The 7,905-nt window shown below is 37.2% G+C and overlaps 1 pseudogene; it reads left to right on the top strand.

Moving 5' to 3' along the window:
* Nucleotides 1-7: 7 nt before the first annotated feature.
* LOC141815816 (putative disease resistance RPP13-like protein 1) lies at nt 8-6,589 on the top strand (annotated as a pseudogene).
* The last annotated feature ends 1,316 nt before the right edge of the window (nt 6,590-7,905 follow it).

Raw genomic sequence — 7,905 nt, 5'->3', positions numbered from 1 at the left:
TTGTGCTTTGGAAGAGTTGCCTAACAATATTGGCAAGTTGATGCATCTCCACTATCTTGACTTAGCCTGCAATCAACAAATTAGAAGGTTGCCTGAGTCATTGTGTGACTTGTACAATCTGCAGACATTGATATTATCTGGTTGTGGTAAATTAGAAAGTCTTCCAGTTGGCATGATGAAGTTGATCAGCTTGAGGAAACTTGATGGAGCAGATAAGTTTATTCCTGAGATAAAAGAGCTCGGGAAGCTTACTTCTCTTCAGAATTTGTCTGCTTTCAAAGTGGTAAAGGAAAATGGACACAAACTTGCTGAATTAAACGGTCTGAAACAGCTCCGGGGAGGACTACGTATAACTAATCTTGAGAATGTGCAGAACAAAGACGAAGCAAATATTGCTAGCTTGAAGAGTAAAGAACACCTCGATCAGTTGAAGCTAGAATGGACATTTTCACAAGAATCCAGTTCAGACATTGATTTGCAAATCTCAGAGCAGGTGCTTGAAGGTCTCCAGCCACATCACAACCTTCGAAGGCTGACAATCAGAGGATACAATGGTGTGAGACCTCCCAAATTGGCTACACGAACAAGAATATTCTAGATTGGAAGCTCTCAAACTTGAAAATTGTAGAAGGTGGAATGATCTATCAGTTGTTGGGCAGCTATCCCAATTAAAGTCTCTCTCCCTTGTGAGAATGCCAGTCCAGATCCATAATTTACACAAATTGTTCGATCCAAAAGTCTGCAGGTTCTTCTCCCAACTTGAAGATTTGTTACTTGAGGACATGACCATGTTGGAGGATCTCTCAAATCTTGGAACAAGTTCCATGTCTCAAGTCTATTGAGATTCGGAGTTTGCTCAAAGTGAAAATGCTCGGCGATAGATTTTTTGCCACAACAGAAGAAGAAGACAGTTGTTTTCCTAGATTACATACTCTCCGTTTCAATGGAATGCCAGCATGGGAAGAGTTCTATTGCTCCGATGACAGAAATCTATTTCCCTACTTGGACAGTCTTGAGATTTCAAATTGGCAAAGGCTGCGGATGTTACCTCCCCTTCCTCCTTCAATAACATGGCTAAAATTAAATAAGGTTGGGCTGGTAGATTGCCCAAGATTCTGGGAAGCAATTGATGAAAGTAGCAACGTAGCTAATTCTGCATCTGTTATAGATTTATCCATTGAGGAATGTCCAAGTTTGACAAGTATAGAAGAAGGGTTGCTAGCACACCATCTACAGCAGATTCAAATGCAGAAATGTGAACAACTATTGTGGGTGTCAGTCAAAAGGTTGAAAGAGCTTACTTCTTTACAGTCATTGTCAATAAAAGAGTGCCCAAAGCTCATGAGCATGACACAAGATGAGCACATTGATTTTCAACTCCCGCCATCAATTACAAAACTATGTTTGTTTGACTGTGGAAATCTTTCTAAATCACTGCCTGGCTGCCTGCATAACCTGACCTCATTGCGTGACTTGAAGATAAGCAATTGTCCCAGTCTAGTTTCTTTACCAGTAGAGCCATTGCTTAGTTTGGCTCGTGTAACAATTAAGAATTGCAATGAGTTGAGAGCAATAGAAGGGCTAGGAATAAAATCCTCCAGAACTTGAAGATTAAAGGATGTCCCAAGCTTCTACTTTCCAAGGAGGAGCACAAGCAGTGAAATTGTTGGTGTCACGCTTAGAGATCGATGACACATCTGTCATAAAAATTTAAGGTCATCTGTCGTGGAACTTAGAATCTCATCCTCTTGTGAAGCCGCGATGTTTGAGGGGAACAACGTGGGCCTTGGAGTAGCAGCTTTGGGCTGTGAACCAAGTAAATAAAAGTGTCATTTATTCCTTTTATTTTGCTTTTTATTTTAACTGCTTCCGCAAGTATTCCATTTCGTTTAATCGCTTCCGCACGTACTACGTACTCTGAGTTTATAAAAATCGAAAAGTGTTAAACATGCTATTCACTCCCCCCCCCCTCTAGCGTGTTCTCGATCCTACATTAAGTTTAATTATAATTTTATTTTTGCTGCACACAATTGTTATACGTATAAATACATGTAATGCACCGAGCCGATCTCAACAGAAACGACAATGAGGTGGGAGTTATCCATGAGGAAGATGCATCATGGGATGGAATGGAAGATGGATTGTCGGAGGAGGATGGGATGGATAGAAAAGGAAATCCCCTTAATCCCGATGGTGAATGGACCTTCGGTGGTCAGTGATGGAAGATGGAAGAAGAATCCTCTATTGTGCGTGCTGATCCTCTGCTTTTGGTGAAGTTCCCCAAAGACATTGTAGCATCCCACATTTGAATTAGATCAGATTAGGATCTACTACTGATAATCCTCAAATTTGATCCAAGGGTCGGGATGAATTCAAATCTTAATCCAAGACTCCATATCTTGATCAATGGCTAGGATCAACTCTTCCTTGAGTTGGATTGTTCAAATCTTGATGGGCAGCCCAAATTTCCCCAGGATCTAAATGAATGGACCAAATTGCTCCATATTGGTCTCCTCACTTAACCATAGTTTTAAGCTAAGTTGATTTGGTTAACCTTGGGTGTGTGGCTTGCCTTAATTGTCTACAAAGATCACATTCAAATAATTAGTATATAACTCCACAAATATAAAAGAAACCACATCAAAAGTCCAAAATAAATTCAACTCATGAAATATGATGATATAAATGCGAATTTAACACACGAGAGGATAAAAAAACATGAATATATAAGCCTAAATACTATGACAAAATGATAGTTATAAATCCCCCTGATCCCAAATGCCTCTAAACTACCGGCTTTAGCCTTCTTTTATAGTTTTAGAATCTTGATAGTGTTTCCTAAAAATTAGGACAAACCCTAGTATAATTTCCTAAAATAAAGGAGCGGCTAACAAATTTTCCTAAAGAGAAGAAGAGGTTAACATAATTTTCTAAAATTAAGGGGAGGCTAATAAAATTCTCTAAAAATAAGGGAAGGTTAACAAATTTCTCTAAAATCAAGAGGAGTGTTGTCTTGACCCACCACGGTGGCAAGCACCACAGTCTAGCCGTGGTGGGATTTGAATGCTTTCTCGTAAGATGTCAGAGGGGAACACGATCGTGGCAAGTGCCACGACCTAGCTATGTTCCTTCCTGAAAGTCCCGTTGCTGCTCTAATGCTCAGTCTGCCTCATGGATAGTACACGGCTATGTCAAGGGACATGAGTAGGTCATGTATCATACTGCATCGTGTCGTCCTTGGCTTTTCGTTTCCAATTGTGCTCCGACTTCACCTCTTGTTAATAAAACACAAAAGAGCAGTCTTTCGAATCAAAAAGAAAAAAATAGATGAAAACACTAAAAGTAAATACACATATGCTCATGTAATGTAGAAAATACATGTAAAATAAAATCGAAAATATGCATATGATAAACACACATCAGTGAGTACTGAAACAAGGTGCTTCAACCCTCCTTAGGCTGCATCGTGTCGTCCTTTGGTTTTTCATTTCCAATTGTTCCAACTTCACCTCCTGCCAATAAAACATAAAAAAAAGTAGTCTTTCGAATAAAAAAGATAAAAATAGATGAAAACTCTAAAAGCAAATACAAATATGCTCATATAATATAGAAAATGCATATAAAATACAATCGAAAATATGCATATGATAAACACACATTAGTGAGTACTTAGTGAGTACTGAAACAAGGAGCCTTGACCTTCCTTTTATAAAGCCCTATTGATGCTGATGTGATACTTTTTCAGTTGTCAAAAGTCTTTTTGGTTGCTTGAACTCTGCTAATGTGGCTTCAAACTTGATCCACTTTGACTCTGGATCAATATAACTCAGTAGCCTCTGGTCATCTGGATTTCCTCTGAACGCTTAGAGCATGGTCAACTTCTATCCTTGACCGTCTCTACTGGATCGCTGGATCTCACCTCCTTAGACTGCCTAGGTTCTCCTCCAGTTGTCCGAATACTAAAGTCGCCTGACACTCATTCAAATTACCCAGAAGATCATAACTGGATCTAATTGATCTTATATACATTTGATCGTTCGGACTCCTTCCGGTCGTCTGAAATCACCAAGTAGCATCCTTTGTCTGGTACCTCCGGAACACCTTTGCCAAGTGTCTAGTCACCTGATCCATTAGGATTTTCCACTGCCTAGTGTTTGGTCATCTAATCCACTAGGACTTTTCACTATTTGATATCTGGTTATCTAACCTACTAAGACTTTTGTTAAATTACCTATGCCTGCAAACTTGACACACATATTAGATCCACAAAACAACCTAACTTTAAATTTATCCTTATCATACATCAAAACATATATTTGATGTGATGGTTTATGCACCAATATGATCCCCATAGGGGGGGGGGGGGGGGGGGGGGGGGGGGGAGAAAGGGAGTCATTGCCTTAACCCATATGGAAGATCCACTCCAAAAATTTTTTTCATGCAATTTTACTATAAATCTAATTTACTAATTTTTTTGCAATTTTACTATAAATCTACAATAAGATCCCGTGTTAAAATTATTTGATTCTTTACGAGTCATAAGCCGTAACACAGTTCATGCTTAGGAAAATTCTAACAATGCCTCCACTTTAAGTTTTACTATTGAAACTCTCCAACCTAATGAGTTCGCTTACCTCCTTAATTGTCGAAGGAGTAAGTTGTCAACAGGTTTGAATATGTCTCATACAACTACAGCAATCTTGATCCGAAGGTGCATAATCACTTTCTTTATGGTGGGAAATTGCTCATAATGAATTTTCTCTAGCAAAAAGGAGTTTAGGTACGCCAAACAAAAACAAGTCAATGATCTTTATACACACTAGCTACAATTGAGAGAGAGATTCCTACGATTGGATGACTAAAACTCAAACCCATAAACTCTTTTTTCTTCTAGATAATGTGTTAATTTTAACATAGTTTGAAACAAAACTCGGATGAAGGAGGTTTTCTACAGTTGGCATCATTCTCACTCAGCACTTGATCTACATTTTTGGACCCATGTTATTTGGATTGGTATCTTTCACAAGTTTGATACCAGCGATGTCAACTGGTTCCTACTTATTTGGAGCCATGTTATATTTTGCAAGCTAACACCAATGGTGCCAACTGGTTCTTCTTAATCGGAGCCATTGGATCATCTCTCGCATGCTCATCAGGGTAAGTGCCTACAATTTATATGAAAAAAATTTGAGAATTTTTTTGACCTCAGATTTTTGTCATACCTGCTATGCTGAAACTGGTATGTGCTTACTGCAAATTAAATTCTTAAAGCATATTAGTCAGATAACCAATGAACTGAGAGATCTGCTAATAAGAGAATGCATGATTTAGAGGTTCTCATGAGAATATTCATCAACTATAGGGAATTGCAAGGCATAATTAAGGAACTCCGAGACATGGATATATAAACATATCACCGAGGAAAGCCTTTAAAGAAGATAAACAGAATTTACCAAATAACTTTTGCTGGGGGAAATCAGATCGAGAGAAGGAATGAAGCATACATGAGTGATATTGGTTCGGCTCACCTCTTCCTCATATCCGACCGATCACCCGATCACGAAGAGTTGAGCCAACCCATTATCACACCATGTCTTCTTCTTCCTGCTTCTTTCTTCATTTCATAGGTCATTAAAGGGATGGCCATGGCCTCGGGATATATATGCTGTGTCACAATAAAACAACTGGAGAATCCAGTAGTGCATCACATGTTTCATAAGTTCTCCAAAGAATAATAGGAGCAATTGTGTTTCCCCTAGATTTAGGTATCATTTGTCCCGATTCCACTTAACTATTCTAAATGGACTTGGTAGGGGCGGCGTCATGGAAATGGGTTGGTCATGCTCGGAGAAATTTCTTGCAGAATAAATTATCGTTGCACGGAGAATTGAAACACCAGAGTCACCTACTACGTTTTATACTTGAAAGAAAACAGCATGTATAAATAATAAACGAGCAGGATTAAGTTGCAGGTCACACTTCAAAAGCAGATTACAAGTCTCAATCATGATCCCAAAGTAAGGGATTTTTTTCTTGAAATGTCAACCAAATCCTAAATACAGGATAATGTAGAGTGGTCTTTCCTACGTGAAGCTGGTAGGGCTCGTTATTTATCAGAATAAAGCGAACATGGGTATCCAAGAAAAAACCATTTAAATAAAAAAAGAGAAAAGTGAAACAAAATGTTGCTGACGACATTCTAAGCTAAGTTTCTACTTATTCAATCATTCAATACTCTTTTTAATTGTTAGTATTATAGTGAGACTTAAATTTTTGAAGAAATTTATTGAGATTCATCATTTTGAGGCGAGCCAAAAATGATAATAGATTTTTTTTTTGATATTTTTGATATAATTAATTAATTGGTTATAATAGGATAGATTTATTAAAATGGATAAAGATTAAATTTGGATGAAATTAAATAATACTTTTTTTAGTTCAATTATTACTTTTCGATTATTTTTTTATAGATGATTATGAAATCGATCATGAGGCTATTGAAAGTATGAATTCTACTTTATATGATAATGATTTTCAACACTATAATAAATTTGATTTTTTACAATGTGACAAATCAATATGCTTTTAAACGTTAATAATATTATTTATAGCGTGTCTTATGCGTTGTTAATATTATTATATTTATATAAATAATGACGTATATAAAAAATATACTGGCGATAAATTTTTCTACGTCATTTAAGAATGCGTTGTTAAAATTTAATATTAAAAAATCACACTGCAGGTAGTCTTTTGAAATTTAAAAATTTTTAAATCCCAAAACCCTCCGCGCGTTCGCACCCCGCAGAGCCTTCGCCATCTCGCCAAAAGCCTTCGCCAACTTCTTTCTGCCAAAACCCTCTGTGACCCTCTTCATCGAAATCTTTCTGTAGAAATCCTAAACTTCGTCTCCGTCGAACATCTCCGACGAACCCCTCAACGCAATCCTCTCCGTCGAACCCCTCTCTGCCTAATCCCTCTCCGCGCGCTGAACATCTCCGACGAACCCACCCTCGTTCCCTCTCTGTAGCGGTCTGATGTCGCAATCCTTTCGTCCTTCTCAGGTTCGATCTCTTTTTTGTTTGCTTTTGTTTTTCTTTTATTATGATTTAAAGTCCTTGAATCCGTGAAGAATCTTCATGCTATCTCCTTTGTGCCAAACCTCTCTACGCCGGAATCTTAGTTTCCTCCCAATGCTAGCTCACGTGTTGTGACTCACATTTCTCTAGCATGTCGTGTTTCACAACTCATGTTTCTCCAATGTTGGTAATGTATCACGGAATTGCACTGTCACGAAATAATTTCATTTTGCTCAGGGACTGATTCAGAATGAGATTATAAACCTTGCATCTTACCATTGTCTTTAAGTCTTATTGTTATTTAATTATTAGGAAGCTCAAGAACAAGATGTAGGTTCATTTTGTATTTACTACAGAATATATGGTCATAGAGCTACCATGTAGAAATGAATGCTTATATTTACCTTTGTACAAGTTAATATATCACATATATGCATGCAGACAGATTTATATTTTGATCTTTGTTCTTACTTTTATGTCTACTCCATTAGATTGATGCTTTATGATCCTATCTGTGCATGTTAAGTACAAGCATTGGGCACAAGTGTGGGCCAAAATGTCCAACACAACTATATCTAAATTCCATTCGAAGTGCAGCAATGTCAATTAATGGGGAAACTTTTAATTTGCTAATTTTCAAATTAGGAAGGTTTGAACTTTATTACTTGTCAGTTGTAATTTGAGTACGCCAAGATAAAGTAGGTAAATATATATTATTATCTTAGGGAATAAGTTATTTGGTAAATATGGTATTTATCTTTAAGTTTAATTAAGTCCTTTTATAGTTCTAGGTTTATTTCTTTTCATGTTTCTTTTTTTTTTTAAT

This window comes from Curcuma longa, unplaced genomic scaffold (genome assembly GCF_044706935.1).
Source record: "Curcuma longa cultivar G26 ecotype Majalengka, Jawa Barat unplaced genomic scaffold, ITB_CL_G26_1.1 contig_10876, whole genome shotgun sequence".
NCBI classification, from domain to species: domain Eukaryota; kingdom Viridiplantae; phylum Streptophyta; class Magnoliopsida; order Zingiberales; family Zingiberaceae; genus Curcuma; species Curcuma longa.
This window is presented reverse-complemented; position numbering and strand designations above follow the sequence as displayed.